The 23,848-nt window shown below is 42.2% G+C and overlaps 1 protein-coding gene across 2 annotated transcripts in view; it reads right to left on the minus strand.

Moving 5' to 3' along the window:
* SERTAD2 (SERTA domain containing 2) overlaps nt 1-23,848 on the minus strand; it is a 105,536-nt gene that overhangs the window by 12,358 nt on the left and 69,330 nt on the right. The window contains exon 1 of one of the 2 annotated variants that reach the window (XM_032497679.1): nt 9,634-10,001. The exons of the other annotated variant lie outside the window; for it this stretch is intronic. The gene's annotated coding sequence lies outside the window, so the exon portion shown is untranslated. Of the gene's footprint in view, nt 1-9,633; nt 10,002-23,848 lie in introns of those variants that run through there. 2 annotated transcript variants of the gene reach the window in all.

Consider the following 23,848-nt stretch of genomic DNA (forward strand, 5'->3'; position numbering starts at 1 on the left):
CCTGCCTTCTGAGGTGGTCCAAAGGGAGAGCCTCCGTTCTTAACAGGACCCCTCCCACCACCCGTGGGTTCTCCGGTCTGAGGGTCACACAGCAGCTTCCAGGCAGGAAGGAAAGCCAGGCTGGCTTAGACAACTTTCTCCAATGTTAAAATATTACACCTTAAAAGACATATAGGACTTAGAAATCTGGTAACATCTATGCTGTTAACCCCTTTCCTAATGAATGCGCTGGGGCTGGGGCAGGAGTGGTGGCAGTACCCCCAGAACTGGGGTGGTGAGCCTCTGGGAGGGGTCAAGGGGTCAGCACTCCCAAAGGCCGCCTGTGGACCCCAGAGTGACTGCCTGTGGCCTCGGGGAATGGCAGGAAGGCGGGCAAAATTCCAACGGGGAGAAAGCCTCTGCGTGTTTACAGACAGGGTGGGTGAGGGCTCCCCGAAGACATGCGAGAGTTTGTAACTGAACCCCTAAAGCTGGCCGGATCGGGGAAGCTTTTCTTTTTTTAAACCCAAGCTCATCCAGGATGAGGTCCCTGCAGTAACATCCATGTTAATTGGTAAGTAAGACAAAGCCTTCCCTAACAAATCAGCAATGTAATTATGAAGCCAGTCACTAGATCAAGCCAGTTAAGCGCGCTCGGCGCGGCTCCGGGGCTGTAACCCGACACCACTGTTTGCGGCAGAGCCTCCCCTCGGCTCTGCGGGCGGCACGGGGGGCGCGGGGGGCGCGGGGGGCAGCGCACGGCTGTTTATCGGGATCAGGCTCTGCCGGGAACAATCCTCCTTGCTTTCTTGACAGCGCCTGAACGCCTGGAGACCAACCGAAATTCGGCCAGGAAGTCGACCTCCAAGTCAATTAAAAAACAACTTTTACTGTTTGGGGATGTTTCCTTCAAGCCTACATTTTTAAGAAGCTCTAGCTTTCCCTCTCAGGATTTTTACACGCTTCTATTAAATTGAAGACAGTTTCTGAAACTGCTGGTTTGTCAAATATCATCTTTGCTCTTGGAAAAAGAAAGCAACATTTTAAAATGTTGACAACTAACTGTATTTAGCAGGCAAAATAGTCAAATTCTGGAAGAGAATGTTTGAATATTTCTTTGGAATAAATTACGGCCTTGTTAATAAACATCTGGAAAGAAAAACAGCCTTTTTAGAATGTAACTGTTAAGTAGTAGAAAATGTTTCTAGTACCCTGTCTTATTGGTTCCTCAGCCAGCTGGGAATTTTAGGTTTTCAACCTAATTCTGAGGAAGCTAGGGACACCAGTCACCTTCTTCTAAAGTGAGACAGTGAGAATGCTAACAACTCTTTTATTTTACCTAACAATTCTGGCTAAAAGTACTGCACACTTAAAGTAAAAGATTGAGCAAAATTTCAGTTTCTAAGCTGAAGTTTAACAAAAACATACTCAATATGATACAATGCCTGAAATGTACTTTAAAATACTCTAGGGAAGAAAAAAAACCTCTGTGTAGGTGAAACAACTCTGACAAAATGTTGGTAACTGTTGAAGCCGGGTGATGAGTACAAGGGGGTGCACTGTACTTTCTCTTTACTTTTGAGCGTGTTTGGAATTTTCCGTAAGAAAAAGGTAAAAGAACACAACACACCAATATACATTTAAAAAATTCTACAAATTAAAAAATCAAATAAATACAATAAACTATTTATATCCTCTGTGAGAACTATTATATTAACTTGATAGGTTATTCACACCGAAGAAAGCTGTATATGCTCTAAGTAAACAAGTGTGCCCAGTACAAGTGGGAACTCCTCTTGAGCTCTGAAAGAGCATCACAAATAACCACAAGGGGGCGCAGCAGAGCAACAGGCACCCCTTTAAGTCTGATTATTCACAGCAATTTCTACCTACAGATCTCTCAAAGTATACACATTTCCAAGATTGTTCCCCAAATCAGGTCTCAATAGAACACTGCTAAGCAAGCAAAGAGCACTGCCAAGAGCAACTAAATTATATTATGCTATGGTTCAAAATCTGAAAATACTGTATGTACAATAGGTTGTTGTAACACTGATGTTTCAAAAATCGTGGTTAAAATCCCTGGAGGATTCCTGAAGTCAGCACAAAGACACACAACAACAAACATACAACCCGGGTCATAAGATGTGGACTAGGAGAAGCCAGCAGTTCAGACTTTCCAGTGGGGGTCCTAAAGAGATCTCCCAGCCACACAATGAGTCTCAAGGTTAGTAGTAGGAATTTTACTAACATAGAAAAGCCTTCAGTAATCCTATTGCTTCTCAATAACAAGAAATTACCTCCACGCTGAACAGAAATGGCTTCAGAAGTTTCAGGGAAAACTTCATAAAGAATATTGGGAAGGAGCCATTTAATAGTAAAGTGTAACTCAGGTAAACTAAAGACAATGAAGCAAGCTGACTGTTTTTAATTTGCTGGAATCCTTTCTATTCAGATTACAAGCTGAGGTTCTATGATACTGCATGTTCAATAATAATGTTCCTAAGAGACAAACTACTATCACCAATCTTTCCATTTGAACTTTGGTAAATATGAACATATTATATTATTTTTATAAATAATATATTGTAGTCATCAAAACTAGGAGGCTACTCCATACTAATTTGGTGTCAGGAACACATCTTTAGCATGCTGAATAGAAAGCCTCATTATCATTAAGGGAGGAAATTCTTAGATTTGAATACTTTCCCCTAAGGTTACGTGCCAGTAAGGGCTAGCCAGCCTTGCTCCACCTCCATTCCCGTGCACAATGAAAACATTTTTTTTCTCCTGTACTTATAATTGCTTGTATGGGATTCTGGTTTCAACCCTCCCAAAGCATCTTTTCCCTGAAGATACGATGTTTTCCCCCTCACACTAGAGACCCTGAATGAACAATGTTAAGGGGAGAAAAGGCTTAGAGTAGAAACCAAATGCTTTCCCCTAAGTATATGACAGAGTTTTGTTTTGTTTTGTTTTTTAAAGAGGGCCCTCGGATCTATAAAACAGTCGCACTAAAACAGATAAAAATATAATTTGTTAGAACAAATGTGTGAAAAATAAAATTGCATCTTAGTTAAAACAAAAGATTACTTGGGGGAGGGTATAGCTCAGTGGTAGAGCCCGCTCCTAGCATGCTGGAAGTCCTGGGTTCAATTCCCAGCACCTCCATTAAAAAATAAATAAGTAAACCTAATTACCTCCCCCCATAAAAAAAAATTTAAAAAACATTTTAAAAAACTGCAAAAAAACATTAAAAAAAGATGCTAAAAAAAAAAAAAAAAGCCGCCTCTCTCTCCATCCTCTTCAGAGACAGCCCGCACTCTCTCTATGGAGTGTGTATCTACTTTAACCTGAGCTCCCAACCCCCACACCTCATGGCCTTTCTCTTGCCTTCTGAAACAGCCTACACTCTTATGCAGTATGTACCTCTCTAAATAAATCTGACTTTACTAAAAAAAAAAAAAATTACTTTCTAGGTTTTGTTAGCCAACTACTTGTCACTAACAAATAACAAAAACTAAGTACTTCATTGTGAAGTGTTTTTATGAAAGTGTTTCTTAAAGGTTATTACTAGTTTTAATCTTCTTTGCTTTCAAATTGGGAAGGCTTAATTACTGTGAAAAATAACACTCGAAAGAAGACATGCTATAAAATATTCCTCACAAATACTGAACATATTTCATCTTTTAACTTTCACATTCAATCTAAAGAGAAAACCAGAGAAATGTTCTTTATTATTTACTCACTGAGTAAAACTAAATATACTGTATGGTTCAAATCAGGATTCCTTAAAAGAAACCTATCACACTTCTACAATATGACGTATGAGTATAAAAACTAAAGGTACAAGACGAAAGAAATATACTTAAGAGACATGTAAAAGGGAGGAAATAACTATTCTACAATGTAAATATCTGTTCCATGTAATAAGCAGCATAGATATTCAGAATGTTTAGTCAATTCTAAGAATTAGACAGGCTTCTGATAAGGTTTTACAAAGCCAGTTTAAACTTTATGTCATATACGTGAATAATTCACAAAGTAGAAAAAGGAAATGAGGATACAAACTAAACTTGAGGGCAGTTGAGTGATACTTTGTAAATGTGGCAGCCATTTGTTTTTAAAAGTGATTACTTTGGGGCTATTTTGAGATAAAATTTATTTCTTCCCGAGGACTTCTGGGTATTGATAACTAATGGCCTGTAGAACTTAGCACAAAGTCACTTAGTCAAATAGAGTAAAAGGGATCAGAGTACCACACTGAATGGAAAAGATATTTATTTTCTAAGGAAACTACCTTCCAGTACTTCAACTTCAATGATCTTCAAGGACCTTTAAGGAGACCCTGCCTCCAAGCTACCAGCCCCGAACAGTCCTTTCATCCTGCCAAACTTTAGGGAATTTAGAAGCAAGAAGGCAGGTGCCACTTGAGGAATCCATATTTTGAATGTGTTAACCAACTACTGTTAGCTAACAATCATCACCAAGTAAAACCTATTTTATATTTCTGGACATAATAAAAATCTTTTCAAAAAGCAGTCTGTTTAAGAAACTGTTCGGAAAAGACCATCATCAGGTTGGTGACAAGCAGAGGGGCAGGGCAAGAATTTCTTCATCATCCACGGACCACGGTGCTCAGGTTCCTCCACCAGATGGGTTTTCTGTGACAGCAGGGAAGACACAGAAGTACACACGTACATGGAAGTTCCCTCCTTAAAAAAGGAAAGAACTCTGAAAAGCAAATCTGCATCCAGAATGATTATAAAATGGGATAACCACTAAGGGAGGATCAGATTAAAACAGTTGCCACCTCATTATCTCACTGGTGTGGCTAGAATTTTATGCAAACCTGTTCTGGTGCAGAGATGACCTTGGGACTTTCAGATTCCCTGAGTTTAACTCAACACTTCTACACACCAGGGTGGGGTACTCCCACAGGCCTGCTCCAAGCCCAGGGGTTGCGGCTGGTGTGGAATGATAAGCAGTCAGCCAGGAGAGCAGAGCAAGGGGCTAAAGGTTGATCTGCAGCAAGTAATGCTTCATTACTTAATTTTCTGACCATGGCCTAATCAAGTAATACTTTTTACTTTCATTCAACAGGTTCGCACAGACCAGTGTAACCAAGAGTGTGTGTATGTGTCCTTAAGAGCCAGAATGCCTTCCCCTTCACTATTCTATGTGAGATGCCTCAGAAACACAGAAACGCCTGGTTTAGCGTCTTTTCAGTTAACCGTCTATGATAGGCTTTTTTTGAGAGAGCGAGGGAGAGGGAGAGAGAGAGAGCGAGAGAGCGAGAGCGAGAGCGAGAGCGAGAGCGAGAGCGAGAGAGAGAGAGAGAGAGAGAGAGAGAGAGAGAAGCTTAGAATTAAACAGCAACTCTGCAAATCTACAGGTTTTTGCAGAGGCCCAAAAGATAGTAATGCAGACATGAATTCGTTTTAAGAACTGAGGTTTGCTGCTACCTGGAGTTACTAGAGAAACAAAGCTGCCTTTGGGCACCTCAAACTAGTCAGACCTGCTGTAGCAGTTGCACAGTCGGCTCGGATCTGTCCTCCACTCTCCTCCCTCCAGCCCCCACCCCACGCATCCGCATTGCTCATTCCACTCGGGGCGGGGCCGAGCGGGCACACTCAGCCCCCGCTCTGCCGTCCTCGCGTCCCCGCGAAGGGGCAGGGCCAGCTCTGGACACACAGCTTGCGAGGGGAAGAGGAGGCCAGACGAGAGAGCGAGCAGATGCCGCCTCCATTCTGAATTGAAAGCTGCAGTGGGTGCAGAATACAGCTTCTGTGCTCCCGGGTTGCTAAGATAGATACATCAAATTGCCGGGTTTGCTTCAGTGAATCCTGGCAGGGATTCCCAATTAAGTTCAGAGGAGAGACGGGAGATCCTGAGAGGGGACGAACCAGGCTTTCCAGCTCCAGGAGCCCTCAGACCACAAAGAGAGCAGAATTTCCAAAAGGGAGTTTTCATTGTCTGGATGTACTGCTTGTTTAAATGATCAGCATCTGTTTTGTCCTATTAGGAGTCATGTGTTTTCAGAGATACTGTAATAGTTTTTATTTTGAAATTTTTATTTGTATTTCAAAGAAAATTTTTAGACAGCCAAGCATGTTTTGTCTGTCTCATGATCTTCAAGGGAAAAAAAACACACACACACACACAACAAGGCGTCTATTTACTACCCAGAATAGGAATGTCGTCTTATTGGCCTGACATATGCCATTCACAGATTCATACAAAGAATGAACTGCCACACAGCGCTCGTGGAGAAAGACACTGCTCTGCACAATGAGTGATGGGCGCTCCAGGGGACAGTGCTGTTCACAGGGTTTCCCAGCATCTGCACAGAGGGCAGAAGTTTGCCTTTAATATCAACTGCACTGGCCATTGGAGACAATCATGTTGTTTAAAAGACAAGCCAAGTTTGGCTAGTTGCTGTTTCCTTCGAGAATATGAAAACTGAATTAAACACCCACACAATTCTTATGCAGGAGTCTGAGCTGGTGGGCTTCTGTCAATTGTGTAAGGACTAATTATTAACTGTCAGTAGGAAATACAGAATTTGTGTATATGTAGTGGCCATAGCATTTTTAGGTGTTCCTGTTCTGCTGGTCAGTGTTGATTAATGGAAAGACCTATGAAGGTGGGTGTTTCCTTTATTTCGAGGCCATTTTCACTTAAAACTGCAGCTTGCGGGGTCGGGGAGTGGGGGGCTATATAGCTCAGTGGTAGAGTGCATGCTCAGCTCTTACGACGTGCTGGGTTCAATTCCCAGTACCTCTATCAGAATAAATAATGAACAAATCTAGTTCCCCCCACCCCCCAAAAAAACAAAATTGGAGCTTGCCCTCCGGTGCCTTGAGCGTACACCTGATCTTTGCACTCAGTCATCAGAGACACCTCGCTCTCTGTCTCTCTCCCCTCTCCCCGCCTTCTCCTTTGACAAAAAACTGGTGCAACTACAGCTATTTCCTATAGGATATGCCGTAACAGTAAATACGAAATTTATGTAGCAACAAAGTTTTTAAAAATTCCACAAGTGAATCAAAGTTCACACTCCTAAATACCATGTTTATCTATACATATTTTAATCTATGTTGTAATACTGACAAAGCCGTCCTGATTTTTTTATATAAATGAAATATAAAATAAAGCTTCATGCTTTTGCTAGTGTTCTTTAACAAGAAGCCACAGTAAAAGAAACCTCTAAATGTTCCTGTTGTAGTTTTTATCTTTCTTAGTAACTAAAGTGTAAAATATGTTGACCAAAGGCAAACTTTTACTATAATTTGCTACTGATAATTTGTAGTATGCTTTTATTTTTTTCTGTCTATTGACCGAAAAAAATCTTTATGTATTTTTATATACATACATACATATGTATGCTCAACCTTCCCTTATATTTTTTAATCTGTTTTGTGTGTGTGTGCCTTTCTCAGTAGCAATGTAACTTTTATTCTGCCATTGGAGTGCTGTTTAAAATAGTGTATGCCAAAAGCTATCAGCTGCTACACAAATTTGAGTGAATTTTAAAATATCAAAATATATACTATTTGTACTTATTAATAACTCAGTGCATGGCAACTGGGTAAAAATTTATATTTCAGTTCCTCAGTTAAATAAAAAAGCTTTCAAGGGAACAATTCAGCAAACAGAAGTCTAAAGATTTTCTTAAACTGAGTTAATATCCTTCTCTTAGTTTTTTAAGGGGAACATGGCCAAGCAGCTGTTACCTAAGAAGCTGTGACACTCGCCTGACAATAAAACTGTTCCCTAGGACACTCTTGTCGTACACTTGGTTGGTATTGCAAAATGTGAGTCTTCTCTCCTACCTGCCGTAATAAAGCAAGGAACAGAGCTGAATGTTTAAAAAAAAAAAAGCTGTCAAATCCATTTCATACGATTTCTCACCTGAGAGCAACATGATTATGCCCATTTTAATTAGGGGAGGGAAGAAGAAAAAATTATTTTAAAGGATCCCAAACTTGATGAACAACATAAACAACCTACATGAAACATATAATACCTCTAGATAAATCAATAACGCTAAAGGAAAACTTTTTAACATTTGTCCTCCCCCTCCCCCATGAAAAAACTGGTAAAATGAATGGGGAAGCAGAGATCCAGGAGCAAGCTATTCTTGCTTGTGCCAGAAGCTGGGATCTCAGGATGGGTATTTTCATCCCCAGAGGACACCCTACCACACTCAAATCAGAATAGACTGCTATAAAAAGGGGGAGGAATGGGAGGAGCTCTTGGGGGAGATATGCCTTCTGGGTAGCTGAACAACTATCCCCCTCATCAGCAAAACAACCCAGAGGCTCTCAGGTGGACTGTCCTCCAGGGGTTGAGTGGAGCCAAGAGCCCACTTCACTCTTGTCAGAGACCAGTCCCTAATTATAAAAGGCTACTTTGAACACTTAAGGCCTCAGGGATCCTATTGGCTACGACAACTCCTAGGCTCTTTACACACATTGTGAACATTTCCTAACATACATTGGGAAACCAAAACAGCCTATTTCCGAACAAAGCTTGAAAACATTTACTATCTTCCTTAAGACCAGATGAGGCTGCCCAATTTGATTCAAATTAAAACTGCTGTCTGAGGCTGGATGTCTCACCCTCCTGATTGCCCTTCCCCATTCAGAGCCTGTAAAAGCTTACTTTCCACCTCCCTGAAACATCCTGAAACCACCCAGCTTGAAAGCAAAAAGTTATTCTAAGACAAACTATATCTAATCTTTTTGTGAAACTTAAGACTAAATGCAGAACTTTATTCCCATCTCTATTACTATTACTTCTGCTAAAAGATAACTCCCGGCCAAGAAAATTAAAAAAAAAGAAAAAAGAAAAATTCATGATTTCCTCTCGATGCAATGGCCCTCTGACGGCACCCTGTCTTAATGGTACAAAGTCCAGGGCTTGGGACAGCTGGCTCCCCTCAGCCCCCTCCCTTTCAGTCATAGGCGGTCACCACCAAGATGACTTGTAGATTTCTAACTTAAAAACCAATGAGACATCAAGTTTAATATACATATATATTTAAAATCGATTCACTTGGGCACGGGCGAAAAGAGGGTGGAGAGGGATGTTTTTAGGCTAAAAACACAGGGAAACTCACAGAAACACTAAAGCAAGTTGGATGCAAACCCGGCCACAGAACTCAAAAGTAAAGCAGCCTCCGCGCCAGCAATCCGAGGCTTAAAAAAAAGTCTCGCACGTTCACAACAACACAACCGCCACAACATGCACACATATCCCAGCTGTAAAAGCGACAGCTCCGAGCTCCCTCCGCCCCATCGCTGGGCTCTGGTTAGCTCCGACCCCCTCCTGACCCCGGTCCGTGACTGCCCGTCCCCTGCCCTTCCCCCAGCAGATCTGCCGGCTAACGCTGGGGGTCCCCGGCGCTCGCCCCGAGGGTCCAAGGGCGCAGGGCCGGGAAGCAGCGGAAGGGAGCACTCCTCTCGGTACCTGCTCCAGCCCAGGTCCAGGTCCCTCCCGTGGACGCGCCCGCGACCCTCGCGGCCGCCCGGGCCCCTCCTCCGCCCTCCCGGCTCTCCCGGCCTCAGCCGGCTACCAGTGCCGCCCCCCACCCATCGGGAGCCCCGAGCATCCGAGGATCCCCTCCAACCCGGCGCCGGGAGAACTTACCACATGCAGCTCCACCTGGGAACTAACACATCAGGAGGGGTTTCTGCCCACTCCTCAAGCTACTGCTGATCCATGCGGAGTCCCCCGCTCCGGGGGCCCGAGGGTGGCGCCGGGGAGCGGGCAGAAGGCGAGACCGAAGCTAAGACTCCGCCGTCCTTTGCCTGCGCGCTCGGAGCATTATACAATGGTGGAGGAGGAGGCGGCGGCGGCAGGCAGCGGAGGAGGAAGCGGGAGGCGGGCGGAGGGGGCGCCCTGACCGAGCGAGCGGCAGCTCGTGCTCCAGCACTCGCCGTGCAGGAGTGACGTGCGGCCAGCGAGCCTCCCGCGAGCTCCGGGCCCCCGGCTCAGCAGGCCCCGCCCCTCGACGACCCCGCCCCTCGACCGCCGGCCCCGCCCCCTCCTCCGGCGGTCCCGGGAGGCGCGATAAATGCCGAGCCGAGCCCTGGCCGCCCCAGGAGCAGGAAGGGGCAGGCGGAGCACGCGAGACGCCGGGTGGCAGCGCCGCCCACGACTCCCTTTCCAGCCGGCGCGCCCTTGATTTTCTCTTAAGGAAAAGCTTAAGGAGAACGGGAGAGAAAAAGAGACTCTCTGGCCGGGGGACCACAACTAACCACCAGTAATCCCCTCACACCACTCATGCAAATGACGGAGCCGCGAGTGACAAAGGCGGCGGCGAGTGCCGCGCGCGCACAGCCTACTGAGTCGCGCGACCGCAAATATGACAAGCATCTGAGCTATTCTGCAACTTGGGGCCGGTTAGCCGGGCAGGCAGGGTCCCGGGGGGTTGGGGGGAGGCGAAAATCCGACCTGGAGGCGCGGAGTCCATGCTGCCCGCGGGACTTTCGAGCCAGGCATCCCGGGAGGGCGGGGGCGGCACCGTTCGCAGCTAAGACACTCCCGACGACACCCCCATCGTCTCAGGACGCGCGAGTGGCCCGCAGGATGGGGGCTCTAGCTGGAGCTGGGGCCAGAAAATGCCTCTTGCTTGTGGTGACCTCGGCTCAACACTTGAAATGGGTCACCAAGTCAACAGTACTTTCGGAACAGGAGGGAACCGAGTTGCATCTTTCGTGGCAGGCTACAGCCACGGTGCAGACCCGGTAGGGAAGCCAGGCTTGGAGACGCAGGAGGGTCAGAAGCATTTTCACATTCACAGCCTTTTCCGTCTCAAGAAAGCTTCTGCTTTGAACTACTTACATTGAGCAGGGAAATTTACACTACTTGGGAGAGGTTGTGTGCCTGGTGTGAATTTTAAAGCCCTAAGAGGCAGTTCCCCTGGAAAATTAATTATTAATTTTTAAGAGTCCCTGCGCGTTCAGCGTAAAGATGTTACAAAAAGTAATTTCAGGCACCTTAAAATTTTGACTGCCACCCCAATCAATATCATCCCAGATCTCTCTGGAGTTTTAACAGTCCACTATACTAGTTATATTTAAGACTAATAAAGCTTTAAGACCTAACATAAAGGTGATTATCCGTCATTAACATCAAGACAAGTTTACACCTATTGAAACTGTTCAGTAATGATTTGTTATCAATCAAATTGATGATCTTATTGAAATTAAACCTGGGCTAAAATATTGGTAGAGGAGAATGTTTCTTGCTTTATAAAGGGAATGGAAAAGGTTTTTACTGGGCCCTCAGTATAATTAAAATCTTACACAGATTTTTCATTAAGTATAACCAATGCCAAAAGCTAATTATCTGTGGATATCTTTGGAAAGTTTCATTACAATGGCATTCCAAATTACACATCATGGAAGAAGTGCTCAGGGCCTTCAGCAAGTCCAGTTCAGTTTATGCCTGAGTGGCATAATATTCAAACATTTTGCCATGAAGCCAAGGTATGTTTCATTTCCAGAGTTCTGCGTTTCAGAGAGGGCACTAACTACTAAGAGTTTCCTAGAACTACCCACTCACTTATACTTTCAGCACTCACTTTAAGGAGAAGCCATTGAAATAGAAGCTGCAATAATCTCTTCCTGTGATATCTTTGTAGCGGAGGCCAGAGGCTCTGTTGAATTTAAAATAAATTTAAACTGTTATTCATGAATTGAAGTTAGCAGCAAGTTAGACTTGCAGAATTTCTGTGACACTTGGATATTTTCTAGCAAAGGGACTTCCAAATGCAGTCGTTCTGTACAAAAGCACTAAGATCAAAGTAACAATTTTTGTGTCTCCAGAGTGGACACATGATTCTACTGAAGCACCTATTCTGTGTGTGCATGGTAAAAGTTTGAGTTCTCAGGCTAGCAACCTGAGTTCTGGGGTAAATGTTTCTCACCTTTCCACACTTCTGCAGGATAAAATGTCTTATTGATGCACATGTTAGACACAAGTCCCGCTTCCCCCACTTTTAGATTCCGGCATCTTTCACCAAGAAGTCATAGCATGAAGTGGCAGCTTTAACTGCTGCTGCTGTGGTCCCACACCAGGTGGTTAACTGCTCCCCTCCCCCAGGCTGACTCCCTCACAGACCAGCAGAGCAATTCCTGCCTGGCCCTGGGAATCCAACTACATGAGGCTAAGGAAAGGCTTTTGAAGTCAACTCCCTTCAGCATGCATGATTTTTTTTTTTAAATATTGTTTATTCCTAGCAAATGAACCAGAAATGTTTCATGAACACAAAGTGTGGTTTTCACACTTTCACTTTTGGGGACATTTTAAAGCCCGTTTAAAATAATCCTATCCTCAGGATTTAGTTAAGAGTTTTTCCCTCTCACTTGAACATATAAGAAATTAGGCCAGTCATCCACATTTAACTATCAGGAACATATCTGTTTAGGGAGAAAAGAAACATTGCTTTTGTTAAGTATAGATCTGTGATGGTAATTTTTAAAAATACTCATGAGTTTAATTTCAGAGAGGTACTTCTCAACATTGCTGTGTAGTTGTGGATACTACTTTGCACTTCACTGCTTCTCTTCAAAGTTTCTGTGCCTTCACATCTTGCAAACGACTAGACTACTGCACTAACTGAAGGCCACTTTTAGCACTTACTTAGCATGCACCAAAGAACTGACACAGGGCTAGCTGGCTGCATAAACTGAGAAAGACTTGAAGACAGTTCTCAAGCTTATTCCTTTTCCTTTATGGTATTTTATCTTTCAGGTTCCACGTGAAACACTGGTAATAATCACCCATCTGTACACCTTGGAAATATTGGTCTTATGCCCCCTGCCCCCAAAAACATTTCAGTTATTAAACACATTATATACAACCAGCTGGGCTAATCTTTTCACAGAAAATACAGAGATCCTGATTGAATGTGGACTTCTCATTCACTGATAACTGAAATCTATTACTAAATCTTCAAAATAAAGTCTGGAGGTCACATCACCTAACCTATTATTAAGGAGCTGATTGATACAGGATACAATGAGTTGGAAAACTAAACACTCTCACAAAGATGGCACAGACAGATTCGGTGCTAGCAAGTTAAAACTTCACAGGACCATCTACTTCTGCAGACTCTTCTGCATCTCTTTGTCCACCTACTCTTGCCAGGTTTTGTCCCGCCTTTCCCTTCCTGCTTCAGGAGGACAGCTTCAGCCCTAGGGAAGGGCTGCTCCTGCAAAGGCTCCCGTATTGTTACGGGGCGCTTTGCAATGACTGCCCCTTACGTGTTACGAGAGAGGGTCATTTTTCTGTTAGAGATACACACCTTCTTCTCTTTTAATAATCTGACAATATTTAAATCCTAATTTGGAACAAAATCTTCATGAAAATATTGGAAGAAAATGCTTTTAAAACTATTGTCTTTTTCTCCCCAGCATTTCCGTTAAGTCCCTTCTAACCATTTCTAGAGAAGATGGCGTCTGTCTCTTTCATTTGCCACTATTTTTTGTTAAAATCTTCAAATAAATTGTGAGGCCCACTTTGGAGCAGCCCTCCTGAGAGACCCCAGCTTTTGCTTTCACCTTCTTGGCTGGAGAGCAAAGGCTGTTCCTGGTGATGACTCCAGTGTTCCCTTCCCGCCAGATGCTGCTCCATTGAGACTGGTGGTCGCTTCTCAGAAACATCTCTCCTTGTCCCCAGTTCCCCACACAGCACCACCCTCCTGGTGGCCTCTGCACGTTGACTCTGTACTTCCTTTCTATCAGCCATCCTCCCTTCTTTGAGGGGTTCACACTCTTCTCAAGATACTCAGCATTCCTGGCTTCCATCAAAAACTTCCATGAATGTTAGAAATCGGGCAGCCCCCAGACCTTCCTTGTCCCTGGGGGCCAGCCTGGCTGAGATGAAGAGTCCTGGAGCAGGAGTTTGAAGATCTTGTACAAATAAATCACTTAACTATGACTAATCACTGACCTTTCAGTTTCTTAATCTGCTATGTCACAGATTTAGGATTAACGCCGGTTCTGGTGAAAAGAGCACAGGTTGTTGGTCAGGAGATCTCGGGTCTAGTTCCTCAGGCACTGTCGGCAGTGAAGCTGAATCAGGCCCTTGGCATCACGGGACTGCGTCCACACCCCGTAAAATGTGGCACGAGGGCTCAAGGGTTTCTCTAAGTCCCTTCCCAGAGTTAGGAGTCTGCGAAAAGGTGACTACAATGGGACTACCTTCATAGGAGTTTGGCAGAATATAAAACCAACTTCACATTCTATTTTCTGCTATATATCTTCTCATATCTAGTATAGAAACCATCTAGGGTTGTGTACCTTTAAATCACCTATGAGTAAAGAGGTCATTTAAGAAAATATGGTGATCTGGGGAATGTAAATAATGTATTTAAACCATTTTTTTGAAGTCCCACCTATAAAAATTCTACCTTGGGAAGTTAAAAAAGTCAAAGCTTTAATGTGTATAAATGTCCAGGAAATGCCTCTAAGTTCAGGCTATGAGGTATCATTAGAAAATAAACATATGGACAGAGAACAGTTTAATGTAAACATAGCATGCAACAAAAAATGAATCAGCTCTTTGCCACTTTGAATTTTTATTGGTTTTCTGGAGGAGAGGTAACACTTAGGTAAGACCGATACCGTGTGCAGACTTTATCATTTCTTTTAGTCACCAACGCAGAACTGTTGTTTAAAAACTTTTTGCCAGAGTAAACAAGACTTCTTCAAAATTACGCAACTGTCCAATACTTGCTTTAAATTGGAAAAAAAAAACCCTGTATTTTTAAATTTAATTTTTTTTATATTTGAAATTTCAGAAACGCACAGGGTGAATTCAAGCAGGGAGAAATAAAGCAAGCATCTCAGATAAACACCAGCGCCATGTTAGATACACTTGTGCAACTAGTCAATTGTTTTTCTAAACATGCTGTAAATATTGAATGAAAGGTTTTATCTTCCTAAGGAATATTTGTCTCAAGATGGTTTTCTTGGAGAAGTCTTGTTTGAGGCATATGAAACTCCTTAAATGGGCAATCATCAGAGAAACTGGCTTTTAAGGAGAAAATAATAGTGTGAATGAGCTATATGTAACTTCCCTTTTCAAAAACAGAAGTTGAATCTGTAACACCAAATTTAGAAAGGAGAGTGGATGGCAGCAAATACCACGAGAATATCATCTATAGTATAGACGCCCACTGCCGTTCTGTTCTGTTACAAATCAATGTGCGCTCTACAAACTGGAGTTTCCTCAAACAATGCATGCTTTTAATCATCTTTGAAGATGATTCTTTTAAAAGAAAATGTACATGTGAAGAGTCACGTCAAGAAAAAAACAAAGCCAAAAAAACCCTCATTTAAAAAGTGCCAGATTCCCTGACTTTGACTACAGTGATTCATCTGGCCTCACTACAAAAGGGCAGCACAGCCCATACTGGGGTGGCTGATACACCGTTTTCGTGGGAATAGCACTGGTTCTTTCACCACCACCTGGATTTCCTTTTAACTTCCTTTAAGAAATTAAAGCCCAAATTATAAAAAGGTTGAAAAGAATTTTAATGAATCAGACATTCATGGTCAATCAATTCTGATCTGTTACTTTAGAACTGTTAGACACCGTGTTCTTAATTTTAGTGATAAAAAAATAACAGCTATAAAGACTTCCAGAGTTACTATTTCCACATTACAGCCAAAAATGAAAAGTGAGAAAATAGAAACCTTTCCAAAAGTTCATCAGATAAAAAGAATAGGATTAATGGGGAGCCACACCGTTCATGGACAGGAATACCCAATACTATACAATTATCAGTTCTCCCCAAAACTCATCAGTAAATTAAACACGATTCCCACTTAAACCCCAACGCCCTCCTACCTTCTGCCCAAGGAACTATATAAGCAAATCCAGAAATCCTCTGGAATAGCAAAGGGCAAAAGATAGCTGTAATAAATTTGAAGAAAAAGATGGGAGATGTGTCCTATCAGATGTCAAGGCTTATTATAAAGCTCGAGTAATTAAAACAGAGTGGGGCTGGCAAGGGATAAACAGAGCAATAGAACAGAACTGAGAGAACAGAGAGAGACCCATACACAGATGAAAGTGTAAAATATGACAGAGGTGGGATTACAGATCAGTGGGAGAGGACAGGCTATTCAATAAATGGCTAAAGGTCACCTGGTTACTTGCATGGACAACAAAATAAAATTAGGTACCTTATATTTTTCAAAAAAATACATTTCAGGGAGACTAACATCTAAATATGTAAAACAAAACTTCACAACTTTTAGGAGAGAATATAGGAAAATGTGTTTATGGGCTCAGGACAAGCACTGTGTGATTACTGCTTGTCTCCTAAGATTCATTCTCTGCTTGCCTCTGCTGTGCTCTGTGCCCTGAAATGTTGACCCCTTGGGACTAAGCTCCTTTGCCAACTAGCCTCCAGCTAGATTCGGCAAAAGGAAGGCACCTGAAAGAGACCAGTGGGCCAGAGGGGAGAGAGGCTGGGGAATATTCCCTGCTCCTTCCTGTTTTGGGCCCCTGTTACCATTCCTCCAGTACCCCTCCCTCCACAACCACAGCTTCTGCAGCTGGCCCCTTCTCCAAGGCGCCAACTCTCACGGATTCCCACAAGACAATTTCCTCCTGTTTCCCCTTTGGATCTAAGGACAGTAACAGCTCCCCACTCTTCCTTGGTCTTCCATGCCTCAACTTTTGTCACCCCTCTGTAAAAAGCCCCTTCATTAAAGTCTCTTTAGTTGAATCATTTGAGTGGAATTCTGTTTCCTGCCGAGACTTTGACTAGTAAGAAACGACAGCCAATGCACAAACTATAAAGGAAAAGGCCAATAACTTTGATGACATTAAAAATTAAACATCTATTAAACAAAATATACTATAAACAAGCTAAAGGCAAGCTGCAGATGATATATGTGATTCATATAATCAACAAAGGATTAGTGTTCAGAAATAAAGAACTCCTCTGAATCAATTTTTTAAAAGCCATATAAACCCAATAGAAAAATGGGTAAAAGAGGAAACACAATGTGTGAAACGATACTCGCCTCAGCAGTAACAAGAAAAATGCAATATTAAAGGTTAGTTCACAGCTATCAGACTGACCACTCTGACGATAACTGGGCATTCTGCAGCAAAGTTGGAGATGCTCACCCTGCCCATATACATGCAGTCCGCTCAACTAGGGTCCCATGAGAAAATAAGCTCTACAGAAAACGATTCAAGTGACTGTTTCCTCAGTCCTCCCAAGGGTGGTATAAAGGTAAAATCCAGCGGTGTGCTGGTAAATGTTTAACAACTGACTGGGGGTGGGGGAGGGGGGTGGGGGAAAGAAGTCCTCCCACCGTGGCTGATTTCAAGCTTCCCAGCTGAACTCAAGAATGAGAAAGCTATTGGCACACTCACTCTTAGGAGCAGGTATTAGTCTTCACCTCCAGCCCAACACTTGAACCCTTCTAGATGTAGAGGACAGAAGATAATCCATAACATGCAATGGATGCTTTAGGGTACTAAGGCTTAATTCTCTGCAGGAATTCTGGATGAGAAGGGCTAAATCTATAATCCAGAGAAACTCTTGTTTTTAACCCTCCTGGAGACATAGAGGAATGTTTGTGGCAGCTTTGCTTGTAATAGCTAAAAATCAGAAGCAACTTTAATGTTCATTGAGATAAGAATAAACTGATACACCTGAAAACTACAGTGGTTAAAAAGCACTAAAGTTACCATGTATCGACATGGTTAAATCTCAAAAACATAATGCTGAGTAAAATAAAGCAAGCTGTAAAATATGTACAGTATATCCTTTATATAAAATATTTAAAAATATGTAAAACATTGCTACATATTGTTTATACATACATATTCAATTTTAGAATAAAAACATTGGAGACAAAAAACATTCAGGATCAATTAGAAAAAAACATTCAGGAAAGTGGTTAACTTTGGACATGGAGGAGGGTGAAGGAATTAGGGAGAGACAAACAGGTGGCTTCTATTTTATCTATAATGTTTAAATTTCTTTTTTAAAAACATGAAAAGCAAATAAATATGTTACAGTGAACAGTATGAAGTTACCATTTTAGATCTCATCACAGTAAAAAAATAATTTTTTCCCTTTCTTCTTGATGGTTCGTAAGGTTTTTTTTCCCCTACAATTTCTAGTATCTGTTAATAAAGCATTGGACAATATTCGTATTCCACACTTTTATTTGTTCCCCATCATTTCAGTAATAACTTATTCCTTTCACTCATTTTGAGATAGTGTCCTTCTCTCTCTCTCTCTTAATAAGAGACTGTAAAATTCAGTGATGATGCCAGCGTAACCTAAAGTTCTTAACAGGAAACCCAGCTGACAAGGCACGTATAAGGGAATAATTGGTTTAAAGCTGGTGTTTGAGGTATATGTCTCATCTGCCAGGCTAACTTCTACCATGAGAGAAAGGATAAAAGCTTCATCAGAAAATACGTAAGGCTTCCTGTTACTTCCTTAATATGCCAAATAACACATCTAGCACTAAAAAGTGAAATCTTGCTTTGTTTTAAAAAACAACAGAAACACACTTTACCGTGAAGTGTCTTTCACTTGGTGTTCGGTGACCACTTACTGCTACACCAAATGCCTTTTGCTTCTCTCTTATTTGTGTCCCTTGATACAGGGTCACAGGAATAAAGCCCACACGCTCTCCTGACCTTTGGGGACGTGATGCTGTCTCAGTGCCTGAGTAGTGTGACTTTTTTTTTCAGAGATTGTCTTGAAATAAACCTATGTTGTAAATACACACTTTTCTGCTTGCTAGCAGGCATTCTGAAGCTAGGTGGTTCTAAATAAAGAACTCTAGTCAACAACAGGAAATAACTCCCACAGAAAAAAGGGGCAGAATACAAACTCTCACCAACTCTTGTACACAGTTCACAACGGCCTTTTGTTCCATGCACATTAAGCCTGAAATCTTTACTTTTCAGAGCATGTTTGGGCCTCTGCAGAGCAATTAAACCTTCCTTTTCCTTTCGCTGGTGTCCTTGCCGCCTTTTCTCCGAGGAAGTAACCCTACAACTAACTTCTTACTATGAGGTAGCAGATCAGAAAACGGAACAGTTTCTATTCGGAAACTTAACCTTTTTTTTCTTAATGAAGCGTCTCAAGGGAAAAAAAAATCGATTCTCAGTTTAAAACCCACTGTTCCTTCTAATACATACAATACTAAGTAAACACACACACACATACGTCCCAAAGGTATACGTTCATCTGCAGTGTATGTTTCTCAATCTATCAACAAGGACTGTACATCTGGACTTGATGGAATATCAACACTCTATCAGTGACAGTCCAGCAGATCAATGCATCTAGAAGATAAAGTTATATTCTATTATTTAAAGGCTCCCATCTTGAGTCTTGAGTGAAAAAGAGGGGGAAAAAATCTAGATCCTAAGGCAACCAAATAGAAAGACACCTGAAGGATGGTTTTCAAATTCTCAGTGTCTCCCACTGGAACGGATCGGTGACAATCAACTATGGTAAAGCACAGGTACTCCAGACCAGAAAATGGGGCTGAGAGAAACAGCTTAACTATCACTGCAGACTGGTTATTTCTTCCTCTCCTATACACTCAGCCTTGCTCTCTCTACTGTCAATAAATTACAGTCTCAATGCTCTCTGTCTTCACTTTTAAAACAAGAAGCAATCCTTCCCGTCCTTCAGTGCTTCACGAATGCTGGTGGTTGCTCCTGTCTTTACCCTTCACAGCTTTAGTCCCTTCTACTTCCTCTGGCTTCTGCCCCCAGAAAAGGGCACCAGTGCTCCGTAAATGCCAAGCCAATGGACATTTCTCAGTTCCTCATATTACTAAGCCTCTTAATAGCATCTGACATTATTGATCACTTGTAACCATTTCTTTCAGTAAATTTGGTTGAACTATAGTCAGTCTCCTGGTTCTTATTTCTCTGGCCACTTGTTTCCTTTGCTGGCTCCTCTTCCTTTGACTACCCTATAAACCTACAGTTCTCCGCCTTAAAAAACAAAACAAAACACCGTCCCTCAATTGCAATTTGGAGGAAGAGTACCAAGGTGAGTGCAGGATGGGGATGGTTGGTTAGGATATCAGAATCTTCAGGAAAATCTGGGGGCATGAGTGTTTTGAAAAAATTTTACCAGTTGATAATTGCTATCTAAATGTTGGTATTCCCTATGGTTTTGTTTTTGCTCCCTCTACTCTTCTTCTCATCCTACAAATTCTCCCTAGGCAACCTCACCCACTCTCAGGGCATCTATATGCTAATGATTCACAAATCATTAATCACATTCCAGACCTTTCTCTTTGAGGTTCATATCTGACCTTTAGAGAGAGAGAGATCATATATCTCAGTTTGTCAGGGTCATTCCTAGTTTTGCTTGTGCTGGCATAATTATTAACAGCACCCTGTTTCAATCTCAAAAGGGTCCTGGTCTGAACAATAAAAGTACATAATTAGTCTATTTCTATCCCATTGCTTATTAGACACCTCGACTGGGTATCAGAAAGATATCTCCAACTCACAGCACATCTAAAATTGTCCTAATTGTATTATCTTCCCTAAATCTGATCCTCCTCCTGAATGCTGAAACATGGTTAAGGTACCAACAAGGTACACCTGGTGTCTAAGTTAGAAATCTAAAATTCAGCATATCTTCTCTCTCCCCTTCTGTCACATTTAACCAGACATAAAGTCCTATCAATTTTCTCTCTCAAATATTTTTCAAATACATCCCCTCCTCTCCATTTTTCCCATCTCCACCCTGTCAAGGCTCTAATATCGTTCGCTTCGATTACTGCATCAATCCATCTTCCTACTCCCAGTCTTGGCTAGTCTCCTCTAATCCATCTACACCACCTACTGCAGGCAGGAAGCATGCTAGGTACTAGAAACACAAAATGAACAAGAGATGCTCCCACTGAGTTCACAGGGAAGGCTAACTCATCACTGGGATGCAACGGGTTATGTGGCGATATGGACACACACAGGGTGACGATGGACACGCACAAGTGGCCACAGAGCCAGGCCAGTGTGAAAACAGTCAGGGAGGTAATGATGGATTTTAGGGTAAACTGGAGTTAGTCAAGGTCATTAAAGGGAGATGGAGCAGCAGAGACAGGGAGGTGAGAAACAGCAGAGAGTATGGGTGCAGATCTCAAGTGTAAATCGCAAGCAGGGAATAGCAATAAACCAGACTAGAGAGCTTGGCTGAGCATGTCTAGGAAGACCTTTAGATTCTGAAGGTGGTGAGGGGTCATTAAAAGATTTTCCACAGGGGAGAGGCACAATCTTGTTTTTATTTTAAGGTGTCAATTCCACATCTATTCCTGAACGTGACAGAATGATCCTAAAATTTGCTTAGAATGACTACCAAATGAAAAAAATAAAATAAAATTTAAAGAACGTATTAAAAAGCTGTAATAATTAACAGAGTTGGGTTCTGGCAAAAGAAAAATATAAATGAATTTACATGGAAAAACTTGAAACAGATCTTAATATAAAGATTTAGTACATTCTAAAGGTGGCATTGCTAGTGTGAAAGGAAGGCATGTGTGACACTTTACTATTGAAGGGGAAAAATGGATGTTAGAGTCTCACCTCACACAATATGACACAACACTAGAGATTAACTAAAGAATAAAACATATTTTTAAAAATGTAAGAGAACTAAAGAAAATTACCGATGAACAATTTATCTTAGAGGTAGACAAGGCCTTTCCAAACATAAAGCAAAAGAACCATAAAACTAAAATGGATTACACTAAAAAACTACACATCAAGAAATGCTTTAAGCAAAATTAAAAGAAAAAGCGACAAACCTTGAAAAAATATTTGCAAACCAGATAACAAAGACTTCGTAACTTTATAACCTAAAGAGGGCTTAAGAATCAATTAGAAAAACACCAATAGAAAACACTGAAACTAGAAAAATGGACAAAGGGCACAAGCTGATGATGACCAAAGGAAGAAATGCGTGAAAAAAAAATACAAATGCACCTAATCAAAGTAATACAAATTATAGAGAAATATCATCGCCACATACCAACCTGGCTACAAGTGTGCTAAAACAGGTAACATGAGGGCACAGTGGATGGTCTGTGTCATAGCCACTGATGGGAGTGTCGGTGGAGTCAACCCTGAGAAGGCGGAGTTTGGACATGTGTATCAAGAACCTCTTAAAATGTCCATATTCTGTACTGTGGTCATTTCGTTTCTAGGAATTTACCTCATGGAACTAATCAGAGCTGTGCAAAAAGAATATAGTCTTTCAACAAATATTTATTGAATGACCACTTTGCCCTAGGTTCTAGGAGTTGGGAATTTGGCAGCAAAGAAAACACACCAAAATCCCTGTTTTCACAGCTCTTCTGTTGTAGTGAGGAGAATGAGAGAAAAGAGAATAAATTAGTAAATTATATGATATATTAGAAACTAAGTGCTCCCGGGAAAAATAAGCAGGGAAGGAGGATGGGGAATGTGTGCTTGGGTGTGTATGTGTGGGGTAGGGTGAGGAGCAATTCTGAAGAAGTAGTTAAGAAAAGCCTCACTGAGAAGATGACATTTGAGTAAAGATCTGAAGGAGGTGAGGACTCAAGCCAAGCAAGTTTTCATGGCAGAGGGAACAGAAAATGCAAGCAGGGCAGGTGTGGGTGGGGTTTGTGCCTGAGGGCTCAAGGATGTCACTACAGAGGGGAAGAGTGGGGGGGGGGAGTGGGAGGAGAAGAAGTACAAGGAGGAGGGGGCAGGGTGTAGAGGGCTTATAAGCCAATGCAGTGACTTTGGTTTTGACCTTGAGTCAGACGGGAAGCAACTACTGCAATACTCTTGGCCCCTAATCATGTATTCTCAACAGAATGATCCTTTAAAAACAAAAGTCAGGTCATGTCACTCCTCTCTTAAAACTTTTCAGTGATGGTGATTGGGTTGTAACGATTGATTTGTTTAGTGTTGCTTTGAGTTTTTAATCTCAGATATGCCTTCAGACTAAGATTTGAAAATGTGCAACTCAACGATGGAGAATCACTGTCTGGGTTGGTTGTAATGGTTAAGAGCCTGAGCCTTCCATGAGACAGATCTGCCACCTCTGAGCTTTCCACTTATGAACCTTGGGCAAGTTTCTCAACCTCTGATTCTTAACTATAAAAAAGAAAAAAATATTACCCACCCCACAGTATTATAAAGATTAAATAAGAAAATGCATTTTGGGGGGGGTAGAGGATATATAGCTCAGTGGTAGAGCACGTGTTCAGCACGCATGAGGTCCTGGGTTCAATCCCCAGTACCTCCATTAAAAAATAAATAAACCTAATTATCTCACATGCACCCCCCCTACACAAAATATTGTTTTTTTTTAAAAAAAAAAAAAAAGAAAGAAAATGCATTTTTTGTGCCATTAGTGGCACAGGAGGTGATTTTAAAAGGTACAAAGACCCGGCACTAAAGGATCATCTTTGGAGGAGGAAGGCACCAGAGAGACGAGAGTTAAGCATTGTTTGCGGGATGCAGAGGTTTTGTGGGAAGAGAACAGGAAAGTGTTTTGAGACATTACTCAAGATTTCCTGCTGGTGATGCCAGGTGATGCAGTTGTGGCTAATCGGGTAGAAGGGGAAAGTCTACTGGGAGTCCTGGGAAAGAATTTTTCCTCTCTGATTAAAAACAAGGGACCTGCAGGAAGAGCTCTTTCTCTCCTTCCTGGCCATGCGGGGATGTGGTCCCTGGAGCTAGGGTAGCCATCCTGCGTATATCATGTGAGAAGGCGAAGGACTGAGGGTGGTGGCGTAGAGGTTGAGGTGGAGCCTGGGTCCTCGAAGATGCCACTGAGCGGATGAGCTGAGGACAGCTGACGCTAGGA

Source organism: Camelus ferus, chromosome 15 (genome assembly GCF_009834535.1).
Source record: "Camelus ferus isolate YT-003-E chromosome 15, BCGSAC_Cfer_1.0, whole genome shotgun sequence".
NCBI lineage: Eukaryota > Metazoa > Chordata > Mammalia > Artiodactyla > Camelidae > Camelus > Camelus ferus.